General features: G+C 38.3%; 1 long non-coding RNA gene across 1 annotated transcript in view; it reads left to right on the forward strand.

Annotated features, from left to right (window-relative positions):
- Nucleotides 1-14385, forward strand: part of LOC123583200 — a 49339-nt gene extending 34954 nt beyond the window's left edge. Inside the window, exon 7 of the long non-coding RNA XR_006704773.1 lies at nucleotides 14264-14385. This is a non-coding gene — a long non-coding RNA (uncharacterized LOC123583200). The remainder of the gene's footprint in view (nucleotides 1-14263) is intronic.
- The last annotated feature ends 1005 nt before the right edge of the window (nucleotides 14386-15390 follow it).

A 15390-nucleotide genomic window follows, 5' to 3' on the forward strand; every position in this document is an offset into this window, starting at 1 on the left:
TATTCAGAAAAGAAAAAAAAAAAAAAGGTAAGAATTACTGGTTCATGCGAAAATATGGATGAGTCCTAAAAATGTTTTCTTGAGAAAAAGAAGCCATTTATATAAAATCCAAGAACAGGCAAAACTGATGTGTGCTGAATAAAATCAGAGAATGGTTGCCTCTGGAAGGGAAGATGACTGGGTAAGGGCATAAAGGAACCTTCTGGGGTGGCAAAAATGTGCTACGTCTTGTTTTGGATAATGGGTAAATGAGAGTGTAGAATTGTCAAAACTCATCCAATTTGAATACTTGGGATCTGTCCACTTTATTATATATTAAAACATACCTCATTTTTACTGTATGTAAAAATTATAGACTCACTTACCTGAGACACTAAATAATTCTATAACATACTGACAATTGCAAGCCATTTCTAAGAAATTTTAAAATGAGTCGTCTTATCCTGAATATAAACTAAACATATTACTACCATTTGTGGAAAGTAGAAGGTAAAGAAGTTATTTGAGGGGTGCCTGGGTGGCTCAGTTGGTTAAGCATCTCACTTCAGCTAGGTCGTGATTTCATGATTCATGAGTTCAAGCCCCACATCAGGCTTTGCACTGATAATGCAATGCAGAGCCTACTTTGGATTCTCTGTCTCCCTCTCGGTGCCCCTCCCCCACTAGGGGTCTCTCTCTCTCTCTCTCTCTCTCTCTCTCTCTCTCTCTCTCAAAAATAAATGAACATTAAAAAAAAAGTTATTTGATTAAACAGCTACATCCAAAATATGGACTATTCCGAAGGACAAATAACCTTATTTCTTCTAAAGAAATATTAAAAAGGGAGGAGGATCTGTTAGAGACTAAAAGACAAAACCAAATAAACTGTGCTACTTGGGCCTTGTTTGAATCTCTCATTGAATGAACCAACTGTAAAAAAGACATTTTTAAAACAGTTGAAAATTTTGTATATGGACTAGGTATTAGGTGATAAAAAGTTAACTAACTTTGTTAAGAATATAATGGTATTATGACTACATAAAAGCTCTCAGTTGTTATCATTTAGAGAGAAATAACATGATGTCTGAAATTTCTTTTAAAAGATTCTATCAAAAATAAAAATGAAAGGGGTGGGGTAAATGAAACAAGGTTGGCAACGATGTTAACAATTACTGGGTGATAGGGACATATAATTCTTTATACTATTTTATTGTATTCTATTTCGTGTATACTGGTAATATACAACACTAAAAATTTACCACAGGTTACTCTTCTGGCAAAAGATACAGCTGGTTATTACTCAAGTTCTTATTATTCATAAGCTTCCAAATTACATATAAATCATTCACTGTTTTTTTACTTTTGTGTTGTACTGATCTTTTTAAGTCATTAAACAACACTATTGAGTTACTAAAGCAAATATCCTAGTTAGTAAATTAACCTTTTTATTATTTTCTATAGTACATCATTAAATGAATTTTCAGGTATATTTTATATTATTATAATTAACATTGTATTATAATTATGTTATATAATTTTCTATTATTAAAATTATTATACTGTTAATAATTATTATAATTAACACTATATATTTATATATTATATTTTATATATGTATCTTATAACCAGATACTTTCCCTTTTCTTCCTCCAAAAGCAAAACAGTAAAGCCAATCTTTATGAAGCCTTATGGACTTAAATAAACTGGATCTTTTTTCCAAAATTTTTTGATTTTTCAAAAAATTGCATAAAGTGAATGAAATTGATTTTTGCTAACATCAACTTCTGAGCTCCAGTATGCATTTTTAAATTTATTACTGAACGTGTACAGAGCTAAAAGTAGAGAGGTAGACTGTCTTTTCCCGTTACGATGACAATTTAAACTTGACACGTTAACAAATCTTAACCTTTTATTCACCAAGGTAAAGACTCCCTCTTCAGATCTTTCATTATTACCTCAAAGGACCTCTTTTCCAAGTCTTTTTAAAAAATGTTTGTGAAATATACTGAATTGTTTTTACACTGAAATATTTGGTGGTTAATACTTTCTTTGGAAATGTTAGTCACACATTGATTATGTGCTCCCATTTTTAAGCAAGGTTAATTACAAATCAAGATGCACACAGACACAGACGCGCACACACACACACACACACACACACACGCCCCACACACCCTATCCCAACACCCTGATGTCATTCAAGACTCGGTTTAATTCCAAGGTACTCCACAAATCCATTCTGATCCCACATTCCCCACCTGCCATATCCCTTCTCTGCATCCCAGTGCATTTGATCTGCATCACTTTTAGGATATATATATCATCTTGGGTCCACATTTCTGTGTTTGGAGAGATTGTGAGTCATCGTGTAAAAATCCCTCTGCTTTGAAATCAGCAAACGTAGTTTCTTCAACCTAGGCCAAAAATCCAAAGTCTCTGAACCTATTTCCTCATCTGTTATAGTGAAAGCAACATTAACCTAGCCTGCAATGTTATTCAGAGAATTAAATGAAATTCCCTGTGATCCTCATATAATGTCCAGGACATAGTAAGATCTCCATAAATGTTAGCAGTTTGTATTGTCATGTAGTTATTTTCATTCATCTCTGTTACCCACACTCCCTTGTAAGTTCCTCAAGGATAAAAATTGTGCCAGTTAGTTGTTTACATATAGTAAGGTCTTAAAATAGTTCAGGAGGAGAAATAAAGGGGAAAAAATGGCATTTTAAGTGGATAAGAAACATTAGGTAGCATTTTAAATAAAATTTATTTATTTACCACAGAAATCAGGGAAATACATCATATTGGATGATTAGATTCTCTTCAGAGAATGCAAGCCAGTATAAGATTGCAGAAAAGCATGTGTTTTAAAAGTAATTTTAAATATGAGTTGTGTTTAAAAAAATTTTTAATGTTTTTATTTATTTTTGACAGAGACAGAGAGACAGAGCACGAGTGGAAGAGGGGCAGGGAGAGAAGGAGACAGAATCTGAAGCAGGCTCCAGGCTCTGAGCTGTCAGCACAGAGCCTGATGTGGGGCTAGAACTCATGAACCACGAGATCATGACCTGAACTGAAGTCTGACACTTTAATGACTGAGCCATCCAGGCGCCCCTAAATATGAGTTGTGTTTATTAGCGAAGATAGTAGTTTCTTCTACCCTTACTACATTTCACTTACCACACCATCTTCAGTAAGTAATTTGGTATTAAACAAAATAAAATCCCATGGTTAAACTGAACATTTCACTCTTCAGCAGTTGGTGCTACCATTGTTGGAGGATTCCCCAAGCACCAAAGAAACAGAGAATGAATCTAAAATGAAAGGGTAAGCCGGGAAGCGCAAGTAGAGAGATTTGGAAGAGATGATAGGCCAGAAGTCTGGGTCACTTTTAGAAACTTAAAGCTACCTGGATGGCAATCAGACACTCAAATTTTTGCTGAAAAAATGTGTACCTAATTCTGCATTCACAACAGCATTGGCATGCCTAATCAACTATAGTTATACCTACAAGTAGAACAGGAAAAATGGAGTAAATCCTATTTCATTGGGAAAATACTAACATTTGATTCCTTTCCAAAGCTCCAAGATGCCATATGAATGAAAAATTGCCGAGTGTTCTGAGCTACAGAATCATCTGAAATGGCAAAATTACAGTCTCAAAAATCAAGGCAGATATGGTCTGCTTGGCTCCATAGCCCAAACTGGATTCAATTTCCCAAGTCTAGTTCACATCCAAGAACGCAAATAAACACTGCCACATGAAATAAATGTGGGGAAAGACCCAGGCTGATTAATTGTGAGGTATACATTCAAATAGAAAAAGGAAAGTCAGAGACCAAGTTGAGATACAGTCCTGTCGGAGTGCTCTAAATTGACAGATTGTGGCCTTGTAGTTATCCAATTTATTCACATTTTTATAATTAGATTACAAAATGAAAACCTTTTATTCTGAGCAATAGTCTTACAAGTATTCAATTTTCAGATTTCCCCCCAAAAGAAATCATTTTCCCCATTATTCATGATTACAAATGGTCCTTTCTCAGTGTATCTGAAAGAGACTGTGTAGCCTGTCCTTGTCCAATGTTATGGAAGTTTATACTTAAGACCTAAATCTTCACAGGCAGATGCCAAACGATGAAGCCATCTCTAAAAAGTTCAACCATCTAAAAGATTCCAAAAGGATACAGGACCTCAGGTGCCACTGATTGAAAGTGATATTTAGCACACAATCTAGCTTTACTCAGTTTATTTATGTACGCTGCACTGATTGTAGAACAAAATTATAATGAAATGTATTTGCACTTGTAACCTAAGGCTACTGCAGGTACCCTACAATTTCTGGAGCATATCCAATTCAATCTAATTTTATTCTTTTTAACAAATTAAATGTCACTTAATTTGTATACCTTTGTAAAACTTTTCATACAGTAAATTTACAATTCAGAAAACAAAATTATCCACAAGTAGAAGAATTTCTTTTTTTATTTAGAAAAATACTATCACCATGCCTAAAATGTGTGTTAAATCTAAATCTCTTTCTGTTTAAGATATAGTCTCAGGGGCGCCTGGGTGGCGCAGTCGGTTGAGCGTCCGACTTCAGCCAGGTCACGATCTCGCGGTCCGTGAGTTCGAGCCCCGCGTCGGGCTCTGGGCTGATGGCTCGGAGCCTGGAGCCTGTTTCCGATTCTGTGTCTCCCTCTCTCTCTGCCCCTCCCCCGTTCATGCTTTGTCTCTCTCTGTCCCAAAAATAAATAAACGTTGAAAAAAAAAAATTAAAAAAAAAAAAAAAAAAAGATATAGTCTCAGAAAGGACTATCCAGAAACAACAACCCCTTGAGACCCACTCTCAGGCAGACACAGTGTAGGATTAACATGGAATAGTTCAAGTCAGTAGCCATTTACTAACTGTTTCCTGAAGGTTGTTACACACCGAGGTTGATTCTGAGCAGATCAGAATGGCCGCAAACCTTCTGGGTTGGTCCTTCAGGCTTCAAAGGGACAATCTTCTCTTTGTCAAACTCTCCAGTAAATGGGGACTGGATGTTGCACTCACTTCCTCTAACTTGTTCTTGACAACATCACTGGAATAAAGGCGCCCAAAAGGAACCATGGAGACCCAGCTCTCCCCTGGAGAGCAACAGAATAATCCAGGAAAGGCTTTTCAGGCTAGTCTCCTTTTTTATTTTTAAGTTTATTTATTTATTTTGAGACAGAGATTGAGAGAGAGAGAGAGAAAGGGGTAGAGAGAGAGGGAAAGGGAGAGAATCCCAAGCATGCTCTACACTATCAGCGCGGAGTCCGATGCAGGGTTTGAACTCACGAACCGTGAGATCATGACCTGAGCCAAACCCAAGAGTTGGACACTTAACTGGCTAAGCCACCCCAGTGCTCCCAGGCTGGTCTTCTCGAATGGTTTACTGGATTGTTTTCGTTTCTCCATTTCTTTCTTACTTCCTGAAACTGCTGAAGAGATGGAAGTCTCTCATCTTTTCAGGGAGATTGTCTTTCCCTTTGCATTTTAGGTCTCTTTTTTGGTGACTTCTTCACTTTATCTTCTAACTTTTTTAAATGAAATTTATTGTCAAATTGGTTTCCATACAACACCCAGTGCTCATCCCAAAAGGTACCCTCCTCAATGCCCATCACCCACTCCCCATAAACCCTTAGTTTGTTCTCAGTTTTTAAGAGTCTCTTATGCTTTGGCTCTCTCCCTCTCTAACCTCTTTTTTTTTTCTTCCCCTCCACATGAACTTCTGTTAAGTTTCTCAGGATCCACATAAGAGTGAAAACATATGGTATCTGTCTTTCTCTGTATGACTTATTTCACTTAGCATAACACTCTCCAGTTCCATCCACTTTGCTACAAAAGGCCATACTTCATTCTTTCTCATTGCCACGTAGTATTCCATTGTGTATATAAACCACAATTTCTTTAAACATTCATCAGTTGATGGACATTTAGACTCTTTCCATAATTTGGCTATTGTTGAAAGTGCTGCTATAAACATTAGGGTATAAGTGTCCCTATGCATCAGCACTCCTGTATCCCTTGGGTAAATTCCCAGCAGTGCTATTGCTGGGTCATAGGGTAGGTCTATTTTTAACTTTTTGAGGTTTTTCCACATCCTCGCCATCATCTATAGTCTCCTGATTTGTTCATTTTAGCCACTCTGACTGGCGTAAGGTGAATTCTGAGTGTGGTTTTGGTTTGTATTTCCCTGATGAGGACCGACGTTGAGCATCTTTTCATGTGCCTGTTGGCCATCTGGATGTCTTCTTTAGAGAAATGTCTATTCATGTTTTCTGCCCATTTCTTCACTGGATTATTTGTTTTTCGGGTGTGGAGTTTGGTGAGCTCTTTATAGATTTTGGATACTAGCCCTTTGTCCGATATGTCATTTTCAAATATCTTTTCCCATTCTGTTGGTTGCCTTTTAGTTTTGTTGATTGTTTCCTTTGCTGTGCAGAAGGTTTTTATCTTCATGAGGTCCCAATAGTTCATTTTTGCTTTTAATTCCCTTGCCTTTGGGGATGTGTCAAATAAGAAATTGCTGCAGCTGAGGTCAGAGAGGTTTTTTCCTGCTTTCTCCTCTAGGGTTTTGATGGCTTCCTGTCTCACATTCAGGTCCTTTATCCATTTTGAGTTTGTTTTTGTGAATGGTGTAAGAAAGTGGTCTAGTTTCATCCTTCTGCATATTGCTGTCCAGTTCTCCCAGCACCATTTGTTAAAGAGACTGTCTTTTTTCCATTGGATATTCTTTCCTGCTTTGTCAAAGATTAGTTGGCCATACTTTTTTGGGTCTAGTTCTGGGGTTTCTATTCTACTCCATTGGTCTATGTGTCTGTTTTTGTGCCAATATCATGCTGTCTTGATGATTACAGCTTTGTAGTAGAGGCTAAAGTCTGGGATTGTGATGCCTCCTGCTTTGGTCTTCTTCAAAATTACTTTGGCTATTCGGGGCCTTTTGTAGTTCCATACAAATTTTAGGATTGCTTGTTCTAGCTTCCAGAAGAATGCTGGTGCAATTTTGATTGGGATTGCATTGAATGTGTAGATAGCTCTGGGTAGTGTTGATATTTTAACAATATTTATTCTTCCAATCCATGAGCACGGAATGTTTTTCCATTTCTTTATATCTTTTTCAATTTCCTTCATAAGCTTTCTGTAGTTTTCAGTATACAGATCTTTTACATCTTTGGTTAGGTTTATTCCTAGGCATTTTGTGCCTCTTGGTGCAATTGTGAATGGCATCAGTTTCTTTATTTGTCTTTCTGTTGCTTCATTATTAGTGTATAAAAATGCAACTGATTGATGCACATTGATTTTGTATCCTGCGACTTTGCTGAATTCATGTATCAGTTCTAGCAGACTTTTGGTGGAGTATCGGATTTTCCATGTATAATATCATGTCATCTGCAAAAAGTGAAAGCTTAACTTCATCTTTGCCAATTTTGATGCCTTTGATTTCCTTTTGTTGTCTGATTGCTGATGCTAGCTCTTGCAACACTATGCGAAACAACAGCGGTGAGAGTAGACATCCCTGTCATGTTCCTGATCTCAGGGAGAAAGCTCTCAGTTTTTCCCCATTGAGGATGATGTTAGCTGTGGGCTTTTCATAAATGGCTTTTTTGATGTTTAAGTATGTTCCTTCTATCCTGACTTTCTCGAGGGTTTTTATTAAGAAATGATGCTGAATTTTGTCAAATGCTTTTTCTGCATCGATTGACAGGATCATATGGTTCTTATCTTTTCTTTTATTAATGTGATGTATCATATTGATTGATTTGCGAATGTTGAACCAGCCCTGCAGCCCAGGAAAGAATCCCACTTGATCATGGTGAATAATTCTTTTTATATGCTGTTGAATTCGATTTGCTAGTATCTTCTTGAGAATTTTTGCATCCATATTCATCAGGGATATTGGCCTGTAGTTTTTTTTTTTACTGGGTCTCTGTCTGGTTTGGGAATCAAAGTAATGCTTGCTTCATAGAATGAGTCTGGAAGTTTTCCTTCCCTTTCTATTTTTTGGAATAGCTTGAGAAGGATAGGTGTTATCTTTGCTTTAAATGTCTGGTAGAATACCCCTGGGAAGCCATCTGGTCCTGGATGAAACTCTTATTTGTTGGGAGATTTTTGATAAGTGATTCAATTTCTTTGCTGGTTATGGGTCTTTTCAAGCTTTCTATTTCTTCCTGTTTGAGTTTGGGAAGTGTGTGGGTGTTTAGGAATTTGTCCATTTCTTCCAGGTTGTCCAGTTTGTTGGCATATAATTTTTCATAGTATTCCCTGATAATTGCTTGTATTTTTGAGGGATTGGTTGTAATAATTCCATTTTCATTCATGATTTTATCTATTTGGGTCATCTCCCTTTCCTTTTTTTTTTTTTTTTTAATTTTTTTTTTTAATGTTTTATTCATTTCTGAGACAGAGAGAGACAGAGCATGAACGGGGGAGGGGCAGAGAGAGAGGGAGACACAGAATTGGAAGCAGGCTCCAGGCTCTGAGCCATCAGCCCAGAGCCCGACGCGGGGCTCGAACCCACGGACCGCGAGATCGTGACCTGGCTGAAGTCGGACACTTAACCGACTGCGCCACCCAGGCGCCCCATCCCTTTCCTTTTTGAGAAGCCTGGCTAGAGGTTTGTCAATTTTGTTTATTTTTTCAAAAAACCAGCTCTTGGTTTCATTGATGTGCTCTACAGTTTTTTTAGATTCTATATTGTTTATTTCTGCTCTGATCTTTATTATTTCTCTTCTTCTGCCGGGTTTGGGGTGTCTTTGCTGTTCTGCTTCTGTTTCCTTTAGGTGCTGTTAGATTTTGTATTTGGGATTTTTCTTGTTTCTTGAGATAGGCCTGGATTGCAATTTATTTTCCTCTCAGGACTGCCTTCGCTGCATCCCAAAGCATTTGGATTGTTGTATTTTCATTTTCATTTGTTTCCATATATTTCTTAATTTCTTCTCTAATTGCCTGGTTGACCCATTCATTCTTTAGTAGGGTGTTCTTTAACCTCCATGCTTTTGGAGGTTTTCCAGACTTTTTCCTGTGGTTGATTTCAAGCTTCATAGCATTGTGGTCCGAAAGTGTGCATGGTATGATCTCAATTCTTGTATACTTATGAAGGGCTGTTTTGTGACCCAGTAGGTGATCTATCTTGGAGAAGGTTCCATGTGCACTCGAGAAGAAAGTATATTCTGTTGCTTTGGGATGCAGAGTTCTAAATATATCTGTCAAGTCCATCTGATCCAATGTATCATTCAGGGTCCTTGTTTCTTTATTGATCCTGTGTCTAGATGATCTATCCAATGTTGTAAGTGGAGTATTGAAGTCCCCTGCAGTTACCACATTCTTATCAATAAGGTTGCTTATGTTTGTGATTGTTTTATATATTTGGGGGCTCCTGTATTGGGCGCATAGACATTTATAATTGTTAGCTCTTCCTGATGGATAGACCCTGTAATTATTATATAATGCTCTTCTTCATCTCCTGTTACAGCCTTTAATTTAAAGTCTAGTTTGTCTGATACAGGTATGGCTACTCCAGCTTTCTTTTGACTTCCAGTAGCATGATAGATAGCTCTCCATCCCCTCACTTTCAATCTGAAGGTGTCCTCAGGTCTAAAATGAGTCTCTTGTAGACAGCAAATAGATAGGTCTTGGTTTTTTATCCATTCTGATACCCTATGTCTTTTTGTTGGAGCATTTAGTTCATTTACATTCAGTGTTATTATAGAAAGATATGGGTTTAGAGTCATTGTGATGTCTGTAGGTTTCATGCTTGTAGTGATGTCTCTAGTACTTTGTCTCACAGGATCCCCCTTAGGGTCTCTTGTAGGGCTGGTTTAGTGGTGATGAATTCCTTCAGTTTTTGTTTGTTTGGGAAGACCTTTATCTCTCCTTCTATTCTAAATGACAGACTTGCTGGATAAAGGATTCTCGGCTGCATATTTTTTCTGTTCATCACATTGAAGATTTCCTGCCATTCCTTTCTGGCCTGCCAAGTTTCAGTAGAGAGATCTGTCACTAGTCTTATCGGTCTCCCTTTATATGTTATATCATGTTTATCCCTAGCTGCTTTCGAATTTTCTCTTTATCCTTGTATTTTGCTTCACTATGATATGTCGTGCAGATCGATTCAAGTTACGTCTGAAAGAAGTTCTCTGTGCCTCTTGGATTTCAATGCCTTTTCCTTCCCCAGATCAGGGAAGTTCTCAGCTATGATTTCCTCAAGTACACCTTCAGCACCTTGCTCTCTCTCTTCCTCCTCTGGAATCCCAATTATGCATATATTATTACATTTAATTGTGTCACTTAGTTCTCTAATTCTCCCCTCATACTCCTGGATTTTTTTATCTCTCTTTTTCTCAGCTTCCTCTTTTTCCATAATTTTATCTTCTAATTCACCTATTCTCTCCTCTGCCTCATCAATCTGAGCTTTGGTCGCCTCCATTTTATTTTGCAGCTCATTTACAGCATTTTTTAGCTCCTTCTCTGTTTCTTAGTCCCTTGATCTCTGTAGCAATAAATTCTCTGTTCTGTATACTTTTTTCAAGCCCAGCGATTAATTTTATGACTATTATTTTAAATTCATTTTCTGTTATATTGCTTAAATCATTTTTGATCAATTTATTAGCTGTCGCTACTTCTTGGAGTTTCTTTTGAGGAGAATTCTTCCGTTTCGTCATTTTGGATAGTCCCTGGAGTGGCGCAGAACTGCAGGGCTCTTCCTTTGTGCTGTCTGGAGTAACTTGTGTTGGTGGGCAGGGCCACAGTCAGACCTGACGTCTGCCCCCAGCCCACTGCTGGGGCCACAGTCAGACTGGTGTGTGCCTTATCTTCCCCTCTCCCAGGGACAGGACTCACTGTGGAGTGATGTGGCCCCTGTCTGGGCTACTTGCACACTGCCAGGCTTGTGGTGCCGCTTTGATGAGATCTGGCATATTAGCCGAGGTGGATCTGCAAGGTGCACAGGGGCAGGAGGGGCAGACTCAGTTTGCTTTGCCTTTGGTGGTCTGCTTTGGGTGGGGCCCTAGGCACTGGCACCAGGAGGGAGGCAGACCCGTCAGAGGGATGGATCCACAGAAGCACAGCTTTGGTGCAAGCAAGTTCCGTGAGGGGAAATGGTTCCCTTTGGGATTTTGGCTGGGGGATGGGAGAGGGAGATGGCGCTTCCCAGCGCCTTTGTTCCCCGCTGAGCTGAGCTCTGTCCTCCAGGGCTCAACACCTCTCCCTTCCATTGTCCTCTAGCCCTCCCGCTCTCCGAGCAGAGCTGTTGACTTATAATATTCCAGATGTTAAGTCCCGCTGGCTCTCAGAACTCACTCCAACCAGCCCCTCCGCTTTTGCAAGCCAGACTCGGGGCCTCTGCCTTGCTGGGCGGGCTGCCCCTCCACCACCCTGGCTCCCTCCCGCCAGTCCGTGTAGCTCGCACCACCTCTCCACCCTTCCTACCCTCTTCCGTGGGCCTCTTGTCTATGCTTGGCTCCGGAGAGTCCATTCTGCTAGTCTTGTGGTGGTTTTCTGGGTTATTTAGGCAGATGTGGGTGGAATCTAAGTGGTCAGCAGGAAGCGGTGAGCCCAGCATCCTCCTATGCCGCCATCTTCCCTCTTCCTAAAAAACTCTTCTAACTTTTTAACTTATCTTCTTACTTTATTACTTTTCATTAACTCTTTTTGTCTCTGGTCTTCCTTTCTATAGCAACCTGTTGTGTACTTGAGGAATGCAGTATTTTATTTTGTAAGGGATAGGAGTGATCGTCCTTTAGAGTCTTCTTACCCCAGTTTAGTTCTCTTCCCCACCCCACCCCCCAGGTTGCTTTTTTTAGTTTGTTTATTTGAGTCTCCAGCTTTGGCATGGAAGGCTTTCCTCAAATGTCTCGTGGTGCTTGATTTCACACTCATCTCTAAGCATGGGGCTGTATAAATTGATTTGAAGATCTGAGCTTCAGAACAGGGTTTGCTTGTAAGACTGAAGCAGAGTTTTACTGAATCATCATCTGACTGATTTGCTTTACCAGGTAAACCCCATTAGCTTTAGCTCTTTGTAGGCTATTGAGAGTCCCTGAGAAGAATCCTATAAGTCATTGACCAGAGGGTACAGTACCGGCTGCTAGGATTTTGGAAACCAAATGGAATCAAGAGTTAGAAATGAGATGTCTTGTTCAGGTGGAGATACTCACTTATGTTTTTCAGTCAGCGCCTCCAGTCTTAAAACAGATGTGTGTATCATCTTGCTTTCAGCCCTACATTGACATATGGTTACAAATTCTTGTGTCTTTATATTTGTTGTTTATGTAATGATTTATCAGTTTTTCTGCCTGCCAGCTTCAGGTCAGCTTTCCAAGTTCTGCTAAGTCAGTCACTACTAGTATATCTATTTTTCAAGTTCAAAAATGTGAAGATATTGGCCATTGCCAGTTCTTTGGCCTCGTGACAGTAAGCCTATGGATCTCAGCGAGCAGTATTGCTTCCAAGGGGTACGTTGCAAATTTGTGGAATGGTTTTTTTGTTTGTTTGCTTGTTTTTGGTTATCACAATGATTAGGGGATACTGCTGACATTTGATACACAAGAGACAACTTCATTTTTGTTATTCTATAAATATTTTGCCCATTGAATCATATCACAGTCCCACTCCCAGATAAGAATTGTGGCTATAGACACATGTCTGATATATAGACTCTGAATTCTGCAGAAATGCCCTAAGTGAAAATTATACTTTTTTGCACTTGTAAAGGGAATTTTGATTTTTTTTCACTTTGATCTGATCACAAAGAAAATTTTCCCTTTTCTAATGTCTATTTATCCACTCAGAAATGCAAATTAGTTCTGCTGATTTTATTAAGCTGTTGTTTTTGTTTCCTTTCACATTTTTAATTGCATCCTTCATGGGAATGCATAATTAGGCCTTGAGTCTAATTTATGATAAATACAATTTATTCAAATATTTAACAATAATTAATGGCAGCCTCAAAAAGAGCAAGATTAATAAAATCTACAAACCAATTTTTATTTTTTATTTTTTATTTTTTACAAACCAATTTTTAAATTGGTAATTCCCTTACTATGAGTTCCTCATGGTTTAAAAGCCACAAAATGGAAAAATGAAGTGTACTCATGCCAATAAGAATACCCTTTCAATTCCTGGAAGTTAATATTTCCATCACACATGTATTTATATTAACTCATATCTTATTTCCCCTGTGATTTGCATCATCTTGTATTATTCTACATCAATGATAAACTTCTAGAAAAGGATTAAAATAATGTATGTAATGCTTCATCTTCAAAACTTCACATGAGAAGTCAAACTGTCAAAACTAATCAACCCATTATTTTTCTGCAAAGGGAGGATAAATGTACATTGGTCATATTATGCTAAAGATCTGCCAGATAATCTTATTAAATAATTTATACAATATCCTGTTGGCCTACTGTAGTTAAAAATAATAAAAATACTTCTTATATAATGTAACAGAATAAATTGCTAATATTAGAGAAAATCGTTTTCCAAGCACATCACCATCAGAGGACTAACAAATTTAAACTGTTCAGAGCAATCCCACTTACTAAAAAGTTAATATATAGCATATCTACCATGGCTACTTCTTAAGTATAAGTCATTCATCATAGTAATTTTATTTCTTGAACTATTTACATAGGATTTACCTCACTAAAGTCATTGGTAAACATCTTTGTTTTCAAGGGTAGCTTAAGATATATATATATATTTGTGTGTGTGTGTGTGTGTGTGTGTGTGTGTGTGTGTGTGTATAACATTGCCACTGCATTCACAAAGACACAATTTGTATTATATTTTAAAGCAGGATTTCAATGCTCAGACTTTTGCAGGCAAAAAATACTATTAGGCTCAAAAGTCTATTGTTTCTGTGCCTATAAATTACTCTTCTAGTAATTTCCCAGATGTTTCCAGCTTGCCATAGCTAGTTGAATACAGGCTAGTAAAAGTCTCCTCATTTCCAAATCATGCATACAGTAAATATTTTAGAATGTCATAGCCTTTTTTTTTTTTTTCAAAAAGAAGCTTCAGAGCAGCTCAGAGGATAAAACCAGGGACTATCTATGCATATCAAATATTTTATTTCTAAAGGAAAAGGAAAAATATATCAAGTGTATCACAAACACAAAATATTTTATTAATATTTTAAAGTCATAGATCTATGGGAGTGTATTAAGAGGGTTTTGAAAGTGTCGTTCACACCCAGCAATAATAACAAAGCCATATAAGCCAAAAAATAATCACTTTTCTTGTATCCAGCAGAGAACTAACATCACAAAGCAACCAAGTAACCTGAAATATAAGAAGAGACAGTCCCCTCCAAAGAGAAAGGAAGTGATCTCTGGCTCAGTTCTAAGAGAATATGTGGGGAAGAGATGCTGAGCACCATGTAAGTAAGATTTCATCTAAAATTTTTAACAAATTTTAAGAGCTCACTGTAAAGTAGCAAGAGCACATAAAATCCCTAAGAACTGCTGACTCAAGGGGGTTCCTCTTGCAGGTTCTTTTCTACCAACATTCACAGCTCACCAAGGAAAAAGACTGGGCAGGACAAGAGACCAGAGAAATCCTTCCTTAGTAGTATAGGCACTGCTATGGAAAAATCCCAAAGCCCCACCAGAGCCTTCTCCCCTGTGGAATGAAATTCTTAGTCCAATGGGCAAAGGGCAGAAAGCCTGGTGCTTCCAGGGGAACCTGGGTGGCTCATTTGGTTAAGCATCTGTCTGACTCTTGATCTCAGCTCAGGTCTTGATCTCAGGATCGTGAGTTCAAGATTCATGTTGGGCCATGCACTGGGAATGGAGACTGCTTTAAAAAAAAAAAAAAAGAACAAAAGAAAAAAAACACCTCTTGCTTTTAGGGCACAGATGCATAGAAAAATTCCTATATTCCTGGAGAAGGGAGAGAAAACCCAGACCATCAGTGATCCCCGATTGCTGGGGAGAGGCTGGATTTTCTCACACATAACACCCACCATGGCAAAATTTGGCTGCCACATGGAGAAGAAGCAGGGTCACTGAGAAAGCTCCCCACTGAGATCCAAACACAGATGGCATGCCTAAAACTAAAGCTGGGCTAGGATGCACAGAATCACCTTTGCTCCGACCTCTAGGCCAAGAAACACTGAGTTGGAAGCACTCACGGTTTTCCATTGTAAGAAAGCCAAGAAAATGGAGACAAAACTGCCTCTTAGGCACAAAGAAGGACAAGAGCAGAAGATGGAGAAGAGATGTTATGAAAACTCTCCAGCAACCCAGCCATACCATATACATAAGGTAATTCTAGAAAGATTTGCAATGGGTTGTGCACAGAAGGTGATCATAGCAACAACACACAAATACAAAACAGCTTACTCCTGACTACTTGGATACACACTCCAACATTTATGA

Source organism: Leopardus geoffroyi, chromosome B3 (genome assembly GCF_018350155.1).
Source record: "Leopardus geoffroyi isolate Oge1 chromosome B3, O.geoffroyi_Oge1_pat1.0, whole genome shotgun sequence".
Taxonomy (NCBI): Eukaryota; Metazoa; Chordata; class Mammalia; order Carnivora; family Felidae; genus Leopardus; species Leopardus geoffroyi.